The 13,773-nt window shown below is 46.1% G+C and overlaps 1 protein-coding gene across 3 annotated transcripts in view; it reads left to right on the forward strand.

The window, feature by feature from the left end:
• PPHLN1 (periphilin 1) overlaps positions 1-13,773 on the forward strand; it is a 71,465-nt gene that overhangs the window by 29,025 nt on the left and 28,667 nt on the right. The gene's annotated exons all lie outside the window — the stretch shown is intronic.

The following is a 13,773-nucleotide window of genomic DNA, read 5'->3' on the forward strand; positions in this document are numbered from 1 at the left end:
TACAAATACCCTCATTTCTTGCTACTGCCATATAGTGCCAGTGTCTGACTGGGAATTCAAAGAATATATTGGGGTTACGTGCACCCACAATTTTTACTACTGGTATACAGTGCCATTGTCTGACTGGGAATTCAAAGAGTATATTGGGAATACAAATACCCTCATTTCTTGCTACTGCCATATAGTGCCAGTTTCTGACTGGGAATTCAAAGAATATATTGGGGTTACGTGCACCCACAATTTTTACTACTGGTATACAGTGCCATTGTCTGACTGGGAATTCAAAGAATATATTGGGGTTATAAATACCCTCATTTCTTGCTACTGCCATATAGTGCCAGTTTCTGACTGGTAATTCAAAGAATATATTGGGGTTACGTGCACCCACAATTTTTACTACTGGTATACAGTGCCATTGTCTGACTGGGAATTCAAAGAGTATATTGGGAATACAAATACCCTCATTTCTTGCTACTGCCATATAGTGCCAGTTTCTGACTGGTAATTCAAAGAATATATTGGGGTTACGTGCACCCACAATTTTTACTACTGGTATACAGTGCCATTGTCTGACTGGGAATTCAAAGAGTATATTGGGAATACAAATACCCTCATTTCTTGCTACTGCCATATAGTGCCAGTTTCTGACTGGGAATTCAAAGAATATATTGGGGTTACGTGCACCCACAATTTTTACTACTGGTATACAGTGCCATTGTCTGACTGGGAATTCAAAGAGTATATTGGGAATACAAATACCCTCATTTCTTGCTACTGCCATATAGTGCCAGTGTCTGACTGGGAATTCAAAGAATATATTGGGGTTACGTGCACCCACAATTTTTACTACTGGTATACAGTGCCATTGTCTGACTGGGAATTCAAAGAGTATATTGGGAATACAAATACCCTCATTTCTTGCTACTGCCATATAGTGCCAGTGTCTGACTGGGAATTCAAAGAATATATTGGGGTTACGTGCACCCACAATTTTTACTACTGGTATACAGTGCCATTGTCTGACTGGGAATTCAAAGAGTATATTGGGAATACAAATACCCTCATTTCTTGCTACTGCCATATAGTGCCAGTTTCTGACTGGGAATTCAAAGAATATATTGGGGTTACGTGCACCCACAATTTTTACTACTGGTATACAGTGCCATTGTCTGACTGGGAATTCAAAGAATATATTGGGGTTATAAATACCCTCATTTCTTGCTACTGCCATATAGTGCCAGTTTCTGACTGGTAATTCAAAGAATATATTGGGGTTACGTGCACCCACAATTTTTACTACTGGTATACAGTGCCATTGTCTGACTGGGAATTCAAAGAGTATATTGGGAATACAAATACCCTCATTTCTTGCTACTGCCATATAGTGCCAGTTTCTGACTGGGAATTCAAAGAATATATTGGGGTTACGTGCACCCACAATTTTTACTACTGGTATACAGTGCCATTGTCTGACTGGGAATTCAAAGAATATATTGGGGTTATAAATACCCTCATTTCTTGCTACTGCCATATAGTGCCAGTTTCTGACTGGTAATTCAAAGAATATATTGGGGTTACGTGCACCCACAATTTTTACTACTGGTATACAGTGCCATTGTCTGACTGGGAATTCAAAGAGTATATTGGGAATACAAATACCCTCATTTCTTGCTACTGCCATATAGTGCCAGTTTCTGACTGGTAATTCAAAGAATATATTGGGGTTACGTGCACCCACAATTTTTACTACTGGTATACAGTGCCATTGTCTGACTGGGAATTCAAAGAATATATTGGGGTTATAAATACCCTCATTTCTTGCTACTGCCATATAGTGCCAGTTTCTGACTGGTAATTCAAAGAATATATTGGGGTTACGTGCACCCACAATTTTTACTACTGGTATACAGTGCCATTGTCTGACTGGGAATTCAAAGAGTATATTGGGAATACAAATACCCTCATTTCTTGCTACTGCCATATAGTGCCAGTGTCTGACTGGGAATTCAAAGAATATATTGGGGTTACGTGCACCCACAATTTTTACTACTGGTATACAGTGCCATTGTCTGACTGGGAATTCAAAGAATATATTGGGGTTATAAATACCCTCATTTCTTGCTACTGCCATATAGTGCCAGTTTCTGACTGGTAATTCAAAGAATATATTGGGGTTACGTGCACCCACAATTTTTACTACTGGTATACAGTGCCATTGTCTGACTGGGAATTCAAAGAGTATATTGGGAATACAAATACCCTCATTTCTTGCTACTGCCATATAGTGCCAGTTTCTGACTGGTAATTCAAAGAATATATTGGGGTTACGTGCACCCACAATTTTTACTACTGGTATACAGTGCCATTGTCTGACTGGGAATTCAAAGAATATATTGGGGTTATAAATACCCTCATTTCTTGCTACTGCCATATAGTGCCAGTTTCTGACTGGGAATTCAAAGAATATATTGGGGTTACGTGCACCCACAATTTTTACTACTGGTATACAGTGCCATTGTCTGACTGGGAATTCAAAGAGTATATTGGGAATACAAATACCCTCATTTCTTGCTACTGCCATATAGTGCCAGTGTCTGACTGGGAATTCAAAGAATATATTGGGGTTACGTGCACCCACAATTTTTACTACTGGTATACAGTGCCATTGTCTGACTGGGAATTCAAAGAGTATATTGGGAATACAAATACCCTCATTTCTTGCTACTGCCATATAGTGCCAGTGTCTGACTGGGAATTCAAAGAATATATTGGGGTTACGTGCACCCACAATTTTTACTACTGGTATACAGTGCCAATTTCTAACTAGGAATTCAAAATGCGCAAGGCTCCCGGAAAGGGACGTGGACGAGGCCGTGGGCGAGGTCGGGGGAATGGTTCTGGGGAGCAAGGTAGCAGTGAAGCCACAGGGCGTCCCGTGCCTACTCCTGTGGGGCAGCAAGCATTGCGCCACTCCACAGTGCCAGGGTTGCTTGCCACATTAACTAAACTGCAGGGTACAAACCTTAGTAGGCCCGAGAACCAGGAACAGGTCTTGCAATGGCTGTCAGAGAACGCTTACAGCACATTGTCCAGCAGCCAGTCAGACTCTGCCTCCTCTCCTCCTATTACCCAACAGTCTTGTCTTCCTTCCTCCCAAAATTCCGAAGCTTTACAGAACAATAACCCAAACTGTCCCTGCTCCCCAGAGCTGTTCTCCGCTCCTTTCATTGTCCCTCAACCTGCCTCTCCACGTCACGATTCCACGAACCTAACAGAGGAGCATCTGTGTCCAGATGCTCAAACACTAGAGTCTCCTCCATCTCCGTTCGATTTGGTGGTGGATGACCAGCAACCCACCCTCATCGACGATGATGTGACGCAGTTGCCGTCAGGGCATCCAGTTGACTGGCGCATTGTGCGGGAGGAGGAGATGAGACAGGAGTTGGAAGAGGAAGTGGTGGATGATGAGGACACTGACCCGACCTGGACAGGGGGGATGTCAAGCGGGGAAAGTAGTGTGGATGTTGAGGCAGGTGCAGCACCAAAAAGGGTAGCTAGAGGCAGAGGCAGAGGTCAGCAGCTTAGGCGAAGCCAGGCCACACCCGGAATCTCCCAAGATGTTCCAGTTCGTACCCAGCCCCGAAAAACTCCCACCTCGAGGGCACGTTTCTCGAAGGTGTGGAGTTTTTTCAAGGAATGCGCCGAGGACAGATATAGTGTTGTCTGCACAATTTGCCTCTCGAAATTGATTAGGGGCTCTGAGAAGAGCAACCTGTCCACCACTTCAATGCGCCGTCATTTGGAATCCAAGCACTGGAATCAGTGGCAGGCAGCAACGGCAGGACAAAGGCCGCCTGCCGTTCACGCCACTGCCACTGCCTCTGCCACTGCCACTGCTGACTGTGCTGGCGATGCACTCCAGAGGACGAGCCAGGACACCACTTCATCTGCCTCCGCCACTTTGTTGACTTCTACCTCATCCTCCCCTGGTCCTGTCTTATCTCCTTCTCCTGCACCATCAAAGGCACCATCAGGCGTTTCTTTACAACAACCCACCATCTCTCAGACATTGGAGCGGCGGCAGAAATACACTGCTAACCACCCACACGCGCAAGCCTTGAACGCCAACATCGCTAAACTGCTGGCCCAGGAGATGTTGGCGTTCCGGCTTGTTGAAACTCCCGCCTTCCTGGACCTGATGGCAACTGCGGCACCTCGCTATGCCGTCCCTAGCCGTCACTACTTCTCCCGGTGTGCCGTCCCCGCCTTGCACCAGCACGTGTCACTCAACATCAGGCGGGCCCTTAGTTCCGCGCTTTGCACAAAGGTCCACTTGACCACCGACGCGTGGACAAGTGCATGCGGACAGGGACGCTACATTTCACTGACGGCACACTGGGTGAATGTAGTTGAGGCTGGGACTGCTTCCCAAACTGGCCCGGTGTACCTCGTCTCCCCGCCTAACATTCCTGGCAGGGACACGAGAAGAACACCCCCCTCCTCCTCCTCCTCTACCGCCTCCTCCTCCGCCACCGCCTCCTCCTCCGCCACCGCCTCCTCCTCCGCTGTTAGATTGACCCCAGCTACGAGTTGGAAACGTTGCAGCACTGGCGTTGGTAGACGTCAGCAGGCTGTGCTGAAGCTGATCAGCTTGGGGGACAGACAGCACACTGCCTCCGAGGTGAGGGATGCCCTCCTCGATGAGACGGCAATATGGTTTGAGCCGCTGCACCTGGGCCCAGGCATGGTCGTTTGTGATAACGGCCGGAACCTGGTAGCAGCTCTGGAGCTTGCCGGACTCCAACATGTTCCATGCCTGGCCCACGTCTTCAACCTAGTGGTGCAACGTTTCCTAAAGAGCTACCCCAATGTTCCAGAGCTACTGGTGAAAGTGCGGCGCATGTGCGCCCACTTTCGCAAGTCGACAGTAGCCGCTGCTAGCTTAAAATCTCTCCAGCAACGCCTGCATGTGCCACAACACCGGCTTTTGTGCGACGTCCCCACACGCTGGAACTCAACGTTTCAGATGTTGAATAGAGTGGTTGAGCAGCAGAGACCTTTGATGGAATACCAGCTACAAAACCCTAGGGTGCCACAAAGTCAGCTGCCTCAGTTTCACATCCATGAGTGGCCATGGATGAGAGACCTTTGTGACATCCTACGGGTCTTTGAGGAGTCCACAAGGAGGGTGAGCTCTGAGGATGCGATGGTGAGCCTTACAATCCCGCTCTTGTGTGTTCTGAGAGAATCCCTGATTGACATCAGGGATAACTCAGATCACACAGAGGAGTTAGGGATAGCATCCGATCCGTCACAGCTGGAGAGTAGGTCCACACATCTGTCCGCTTCACTGCGTTTAATGGAGGAGGAGGAGGAGGAGGAGGAGGAAGAAGAGTTGTCCGATGATGTGATGGTGATACAGGAGGCTTCCGGGCAACTTCGAATCGTCCCATTGTTGCAGCGCGGATGGGTAGACATGGAGGATGAGGAGGAAATGGAGATTGAACTTTCCGGTGGGGCCAGAGGAGTCATGCCAACTAACACTGTGGCAGACATGGCTGAGTTCATGTTGGGGTGCTTTACAACCGACAAGCGTATTGTCAAAATCATGGAGGACAACCAGTACTGGATCTTTGCTATCCTTGACCCCCGGTATAAAAACAACATCTCGTCTTTTATTCCGGTAGAGGGGAGGGCCAATCGCATCAATGCTTGCCACAGGCAATTGGTGCAGAATATGATGGAGATGTTTCCAGCATGTGACAGTGGCGGCAGGGAGGGCAGTTCCTCCAGTAGGCAACCAAGTTCTCACCGGTCCACACAAACGAGGGGCACACTGTCTAAGGTCTGGGACACCTTGATGGCACCCCCTCGCCAAAGTGCCGCCACGGAGGGTCCTAGTGTCACCAGGCGTGAGAAGTATAGGCGCATGTTGCGGGAATACCTTTCCGACCACAGCCCTGTCCTCTCCGACCCCTCTGCGCCCTACACGTATTGGGTGTCGAAGTTGGACCTGTGGCTTGAACTTGCCCTATATGCCTTGGAGGTGCTGTCCTGTCCTGCCGCCAGCGTCCTATCTGAGAGGGTGTTCAGTGCAGCCGGTGGCATCATCACTGACAAGCGCACCCGTCTGTCAGCTGAGAGTGCCGACCGGCTCACTTTGATAAAAATGAACCACCACTGGATAGAGCCTTCATTTTTGTGCCCACCTGTGTAAAGCACCCCAACATGAAACTCCATGTCTGTACTCAACCTCTCCAATTCCTCCGCATCCTCATACTCATCCACCATAAGCGTTGCACAATTCTGCTAATACTAGGCTCCCTCCAACATGATTTCCCCCAACTCTGCTGGTTAGAGGCTCCCTCCACCCTGATTTCCACCAACTCTGCTGGTTAGAGGCTCCCTCCACCCTGCTTTCCCACAACTCTGCTGGTTAGAGGCTCCTTCCACCATGAATTTGCCCAAACTGGGCTGTTTAGAGGCTCCCTCCACCATGAATTGGTCCAAACTGGGCTGGTTAGAGGCTCCCTCCACCATGAATTGGTCCAAACTGGGGTGGTTAGAGGCTCCCTCCACCATTAATTGGTCCAAACTGGGCTGGTTAGAGGCTCCCTCCACCATGAATTGGTCCAAACTGGGCTGGTTAGAGGCTCCCTCCACCATGAATTGGTCCAAACTGGGGTGGTTAGAGGCTCCCTCCACCATTAATTGGTCCAAACTGGGCTGGTTAGAGGCTCCCTCCACCATTAATTGGTCCAAACTGGGCTGGTTAGAGGCTCCCTCCACCATGAATTTGCCCAAACTGGGCTGTTTAGAGGCTCCCTCCACCATTAATTGGTCCAAACTGGGCTGGTTAGAGGCTCCCTCCACAATTAATTGGTCCAAACTGGGCTAATTAGAGGCTCCCTCCACCATGAATTGGTCCAAACTGGGTTTTTTAGAGGCTCCCTCCACCATGAATTTGCCCAAACTGGGCTGTTTAGAGGCTCCCTCCACCATGAATTGGTCCAAACTGGGCTGGTTAGAGGCTCCCTCCACCATGAATTTCCCAAAACTTGGCTGTTTAGAGGCTCCCTCCACCATTAATTGGTCCAAACTGGGCTGGTTAGAGGCTCCCTCCACCATGAATTGGTCCAAACTGGGGTTTTTAGAGGCTCCCTCCACCATGAATTGGTCCAAACTTGGCTGTTTAGAGGCTCCCTCCACCATGAATTGGTCCAAACTGGGCTGGTTAGAGGCTCCCTCCACCATGAATTGGTCCAAACTGGGTTTTTTAGAGGCTCCCTCCACCATGAATTTGCCCAAACTGGGCTGTTTAGAGGCTCCCTCCACCATGAATTGGTCCAAACTGGGTTTTTTAGAGGCTCCCTCCACCATGAATTGGTCCAAACTGGGCTGGTTAGAGGCTCCCTCCACCATGAATTGGTCCAAACTGGGGTGGTTAGAGGCTCCCTCCTTCATTAATTGGTCCAAACTGGGCTGGTTAGAGGCTCCCTCCACCATTAATTGGTCCAAACTGGGCTGGTTAGAGGCTCCCTCCACCATGAATTTGCCCAAACTGGGCTGTTTAGAGGCTCCCTCCACCATTAATTGGTCCAAACTGGGCTGGTTAGAGGCTCCCTCCACAATTAATTGGTCCAAACTGGGCTAATTAGAGGCTCCCTCCACCATGAATTGGTCCAAACTGGGTTTTTTAGAGGCTCCCTCCACCATGAATTTGCCCAAACTGGGCTGTTTAGAGGCTCCCTCCACCATGAATTGGTCCAAACTGGGCTGGTTAGAGGCTCCCTCCACCATGAATTTCCCAAAACTTGGCTGTTTAGAGGCTCCCTCCACCATTAATTGGTCCAAACTGGGCTGGTTAGAGGCTCCCTCCACCATGAATTGGTCCAAACTGGGCTGGTTAGAGGCTCCCTCCACCATTAATTGGTCCAAACTGGGCTGGTTAGAGGCTCCCTCCACCATGAATTTGCCCAAACTGGGCTGGTTAGAGGCTCCCTCCACCATGAATTGGTCCAAACTGGGTTTTTTAGAGGCTCCCTCCACCATGAATTTGCCCAAACTGGGCTGGTTAGAGGCTCCCTCCACCATGAATTGGTCCAAACTGGGCTGGTTAGAGGCTCCCTCCACCATGAATTTGCCCAAACTGGGCTGTTTAGAGGCTCCCTCCACCATTAATTGGTCCAAACTGGGCTGGTTAGAGGCTCCCTCCACCATGAATTTGCCCAAACTGGGCTGTTTAGAGGCTCCCTCCACCATGAATTGGTCCAAACTGGGTTTTTTAGAGGCTCCCTCCACCATGAATTGGTCCAAACTGGGCTGGTTAGAGGCTCCCTCCACCATGAATTTCCCAAAACTTGGCTGTTTAGAGGCTCCCTCCACCATGAATTGGTCCAAACTGGGCTGGTTAGAGGCTCCCTCCACCATGAATTTCCCAAAACTTGGCTGTTTAGAGGCTCCCTCCACCATGAATTGGTCCAAACTGGGCTGGTTAGAGGCTCCCTCCACCATTAATTGGTCCAAACTGGGCTGGTTAGAGGCTCCCTCCACCATGAATTGGTCCAAACTGGGTTTTTTAGAGGCTCCCTCCACCATGAATTTGCCCAAACTGGGCTGTTTAGAGGCTCCCTCCACCATGAATTGGTTCAAACTGGGCTGGTTAGAGGCTCCCTCCACCATTAATTGGTCCAAACTGGGCTGGTTAGAGGCTCCCTCCACCATGAATTTGCCCAAACTGGGCTGGTTAGAGGCTCCCTCCACCATGAATTGGTCCAAACTGGGCTGGTTAGAGGCTCCCTCCACCATGAATTTGCCCAAACTGGGGTGTTTAGAGGCTCCCTCCACCATGAATTTGCCCAAACTCTGCTGGTTAGAGGCTCAATCCACCCTGATTTTCAAAACAAATGTTGGTGCCAACCTCAACTTACTACAAGGGCCAAATTCACTGCTGGTGACAAGCTCTCCTCACTGCAAGTGCCAAATACACATGTTTCAAGGTGTTTTCCTACTGTCAGAGAGGTGGTATTGAGTGTGTAAAGTGTGTAGTTGTTAGGCTGTGATGTTGGGGTAATAGAGGGTCTTTGGTGTGTTAGATGCCCCCAGACATGCTTCCCCTGCTGTCCCAGTGTCATTCCAGAGGTGTTGGCATCATTTCCTGGGGTGTCATAGTGGACTTGGTGACCCTCCAGACACGGATTTGGGTTTCCCCCTTAACGAGTATCTGTTCCCCATAGACTATAATGGGGTTCGAAACCCGTTCGAACACACGAACATTGAGCGGCTGTTCGAATCGAATTTCGAACCTCGAACATTTTAGTGTTCGCTCATCTCTATAGGCAACTCAACAAAACCTCTGCTATGTCTTACTTTTAGGGGATGACTTATTTTCAGGGAAACAGGGTAGCACTTATTGCTCAGGAATGGTGGGAGCTAGAGAAAAAAAATGTAATCTATGCTGGAATCAGTGGAGCAGCGCCTATTAAATGATATTAAATGATTAAAGGTCCTCTTTAACCTGAGAATGCTTACTCACCATTTTTACTTAACTCTAACCAGTTTTCTGATCAGTAGGTTGGTCTTATCAGAGGGAGTGTGTCTTCTTGCAGCCTAACATGTTCATTATCAAAGATTCATCTAATTTATTAAGAGACATCTTAATAATTAGACACGTCACTCCAGAGCACAATACAAGCCTGACACATGTATTGCCAGACTTGTAAACTTCCCCTCTATGTGTGCGAGTATACAGTGCTCACATAGGGGTTGGGGGTTTGCTGCTCACCAGGAGTTTCATCTGTACCATTGTGGGCCAGTGTGGAGACAGAGATGCACTTCCGCCTATTAGCTACAGTGGCGACCAAAAAAACTGCACCATTTCACAAAATGTAATGATTGTAGCGAAAATGATTTCTTGTCTTTTTCCATTTCTATCCTCTTCTCTCCTGGATGACGAGTATTTGGCAATTTTGTACATGTACGTTTTTCAGTCGATTTCGTAGTAGGAGGTACACATATCCTCTGCAGGGACTCGATTTATACACATCACATACATTTGACAAAATCCAATGGTGGTGCAGTTTTTTTGGCCGCCACTGTATACTATTGTGTTTGTTGGTGAAATTGATATAATTCTACCTGTCTGATCTGCTCTCGAGCATTCGATAGTCGGTTTCCTGGACCGAGCTTCATTTTGGTGGCATATTGGCAGCTTTTATTGTGTGCAGGGTATGGGAACACTTTAATAAACCATATGCCCTCAGACTCTTGACCCATAATTAACTGTATATGACAATGACCTATGTCATCTCTCTTTCTATATGACACTAGACTTTGCTCAAACATTGACTTGTGTTTGCTGGCTACCATAAAGGCATCCCCTTAGCACACAAGCGAATAGGGCTGACTCCAGTGTCCCCAGTTTACATACTATAAGCATTCTCCTGGTAATAAAACTTTGTTGGGGCAATTGATGTGAAGTGAGCTTTGTTTGCAGTGCACTTAGAGTTCGCCTAAAGGTCACCCCTTACCAGGTGCATTTTATTTCTTGTGTAACTGAAGTATTCCATAATCATTTCCTATTATGTTTATTGCACGTAGTAGTGAGAAACTATGCTGTATCCAGAAACTACCCATGTGTGTTTGGGAGCAGGGCACCGTAGTATAGTGCTGTATATGGCTACTGTAAGATTCTGTATGACTCAAACACAATCCAACCCGTTAGAAATGAATGTTGTATGTAGTGCTAGTGTAATCTGTGATTTCATAGTCCAGCACATAAGAGAATTCATTGGGTTTCCGGTTACCTTGGAAGTTTACCCTCTGCAGTTTCCAGACATAAAATATGACTGAATTGGATTATATGCAGTCCCTGACGTTTATTCATGGCTTGTCCAGTAGTATTCTGGAATTGTGAAGTAGCGTCTCTCGCTCTACAGGACCAGTCCAACCCTGCATTGTGCTAACAACTTGTACTGTATATCTGAATGGGCACTGGGCAATGTTTCATTTCCCGTGAGGTGGCACTGAAAGGAAATTGAACACTAACTTCCCCATAGATAACAGCGGATGGCTTGGGCCTCAGCAGGGTGCACTTTGTAATATGCCTGTTGTCAAGTGTCCCTTCTCACAAGTAAGGAGGAAGTATAGTGGAGAATCCCTTTAAGTAGCTTGTGCCCTATCAGCGGTTATCCATAGGACTTTTTCTTTCAGGTAGCTCTGAAGGTACATTTTTCATTTGTTAAAACACTAATAAATATAATAAAGCAATACACTGGTAGTAGGATTATTGCCGTAGTAAGATGTATCAATTCTGAGCCTGACGTTTGATGCAGTCACCTTTCCCATGGGAATCTGATAGAATGACGGAGTAGTAGTTATCAGTAAGGTTCTGTTATAGTGTAAAACATTGACTGACTTCCTTGTGGTCAGCCTTATCTCCCAGAACAAACTATATACTTCCTCAAAACCAGGTACTTTATCCTGGTGTGTGTTACTATTCTGTTTCCTGCTTGGATGCACTTGTTTATTGTTTGGAGGGGTTACGAGAACCCCCAGCTGCTGGGCACATACCATACCACCAACACTGCACCAGTTATTAATGTTTGTGGAAGTGACACAACTGTGCTAATGGCTTCACACCGCGTTAAGTGAGAGGAGGAAAAAGACACCTACTTGTCAAAGCACATTTTTATTTTTGTCTTATTTGGCTCTTTTTCACTACTTTAACTATCTCTGAACACCACTACTATATCTACTTTATTCTAGACACTTTACTGGTATGAAACTATATACATATCTATATATAATCTGTTACTTGATGTCTTTATTACAATGGTATAGTTTCATACGTTTGGTTTCCTTCATATCTACCTTTACTAATCTCACACATGTGAAAGCACTGTTGCATACGGAAACCTTTGATAATTGATTAAAATTAATTATTTTATTAAAAAATATTACGTTTAACAAAACAGGAAGGACTTAAAAGGTGCTATGTATTAACATTCCATGGCTGCATTGCATTTTAGACATTGTTAAAATGGGTTGTTTTTAGAGGTGAGCGAGTACTATTCGAAATGGCCGTTTGAATAGCACGCACCCATAGGAATGAATTGAAGCGGCCGGCATGCAGACTTTGTCCATTTATTCCTATGGGTGCATGCTATTTGAAACGGGAGTTTTGAATAATACTCGCTCATCTCTAGTTGTTTTACAAAGACACCCATTTCCATATGTCCTATTAGGAATCCCTGTCTCTGAGCCAGAGGGTAGAGCCACTCACAAATAGCAGATCTTGTTCTGACAGACGTGTCTGGCCTATATTATGTAGTCGACTATGTAATACTACATTTTTCTTGTAACACTCACAGCAGGGAGAACGTATGGCCAGACTTCCCAGCTACTATCATCAAGGGCTTAGAGAAACCAGACCTGCATCGATCAGATGATCATCATCAACCAAGCCATTTTAGGAATTTGGCTCAGGCCTTACTGTTATTACTCAATTAAAGTATACTTATTGGACCAGATTTCTTCTTGTGGTTATGACTGGACATTGGCGTACTCTTGGCATATCATGGCACATCTAGTTTAGGCTAAAAATTTTTGACATGCTAGACATATGGGTGTGGGTGGAGCTTAAAGAGTACCTTTCATGTCCTCAGACATTAGCGGTATTTTATGCCGCTAAAAAGCTGACAGTGTGCTGATAAGTCTGGGTATATTTTCAGACTGCCTGTCTAACTATTAGTAAATGTGTGCCATTGTATATACAGAAACCAGTGACCACCTGTCCTATGCTCAAGTCGCAATGTTTTCTTTCTCTTTTGTACTGTGAATGTTTAATAGAGCCCTTAACAGGTGCGTTTATTTTTAGTTGTAGTTCATTATTAGCCTGGCAATTGTTTAACACCATAAAGGTCACACATTGGGTTAGAAAATATCCTAATAGTTTTTTTTGTCTCAGACAAGACACTGCATGTCCATTTAACAGTTGGCACTGACTGTATCAGTTGTGACACTGATAGGTAACCCAAAAAATTTGCAGTAGTGTATCTCCTGCCTGATTGGACGATACAGTATCTTCTGTGTTATGTCTTTTAGAAGGTTTTTTCATTTTCTGATTATAAATGAGTGTTGCATTGATGCTTAGTTTTTCCAGTAAAATTCCTTTAATTTGACATCTTTTCCAGAGTTTCAGCAGATAAAATGTTCTTGCTAAGGCTAGGTTCACATCTGTGCCTAGCTCGCCAAGTTGTCCAGGTCCAAAAGGGGACCCAAATGATGGAGAGCCAGGCCACTAAAACAGTGCTTACTGGTGGGCTCCATTGACTACAATGAGGTCCGTAATTTTTATACTGAAAGCAGTAGAGAGAAAAGTCCTCGGTGCTGGACTTTTCTCTTCTCCAAATTTCTGGTGGTTTCTGCCGCGGCGTCTCCAACTAAGTTGTGTTTCCCTTGAAGTTGCTTGAACTTGTATAGATATCTATCAGAAAATGGTCATCATCTCTATGAATTCCATATGCCAGAAATTTACCAAATCACTTGTTTGGTTTGTAATATGTATACATGTCCTTGGGCAAGCAGGGTCATTTTCCGTCATCTGCTATTTGAGTCCATTTTTTTTGGCTTGTAGCTGCTGGTAGGATGTTTTTGTTTACCTAATAGCAGCCGATTTCCTTGCAGTGATCTGTAGTACCCGGGAATTCAGCCAGGTCATATGCCTTTGCATAGGTAAGATTAGAGACATTTACGTTCATGTGTTATATTTAG

The sequence above is a fragment of the Leptodactylus fuscus genome, chromosome 5 (assembly GCF_031893055.1).
Source record: "Leptodactylus fuscus isolate aLepFus1 chromosome 5, aLepFus1.hap2, whole genome shotgun sequence".
NCBI lineage: Eukaryota > Metazoa > Chordata > Amphibia > Anura > Leptodactylidae > Leptodactylus > Leptodactylus fuscus.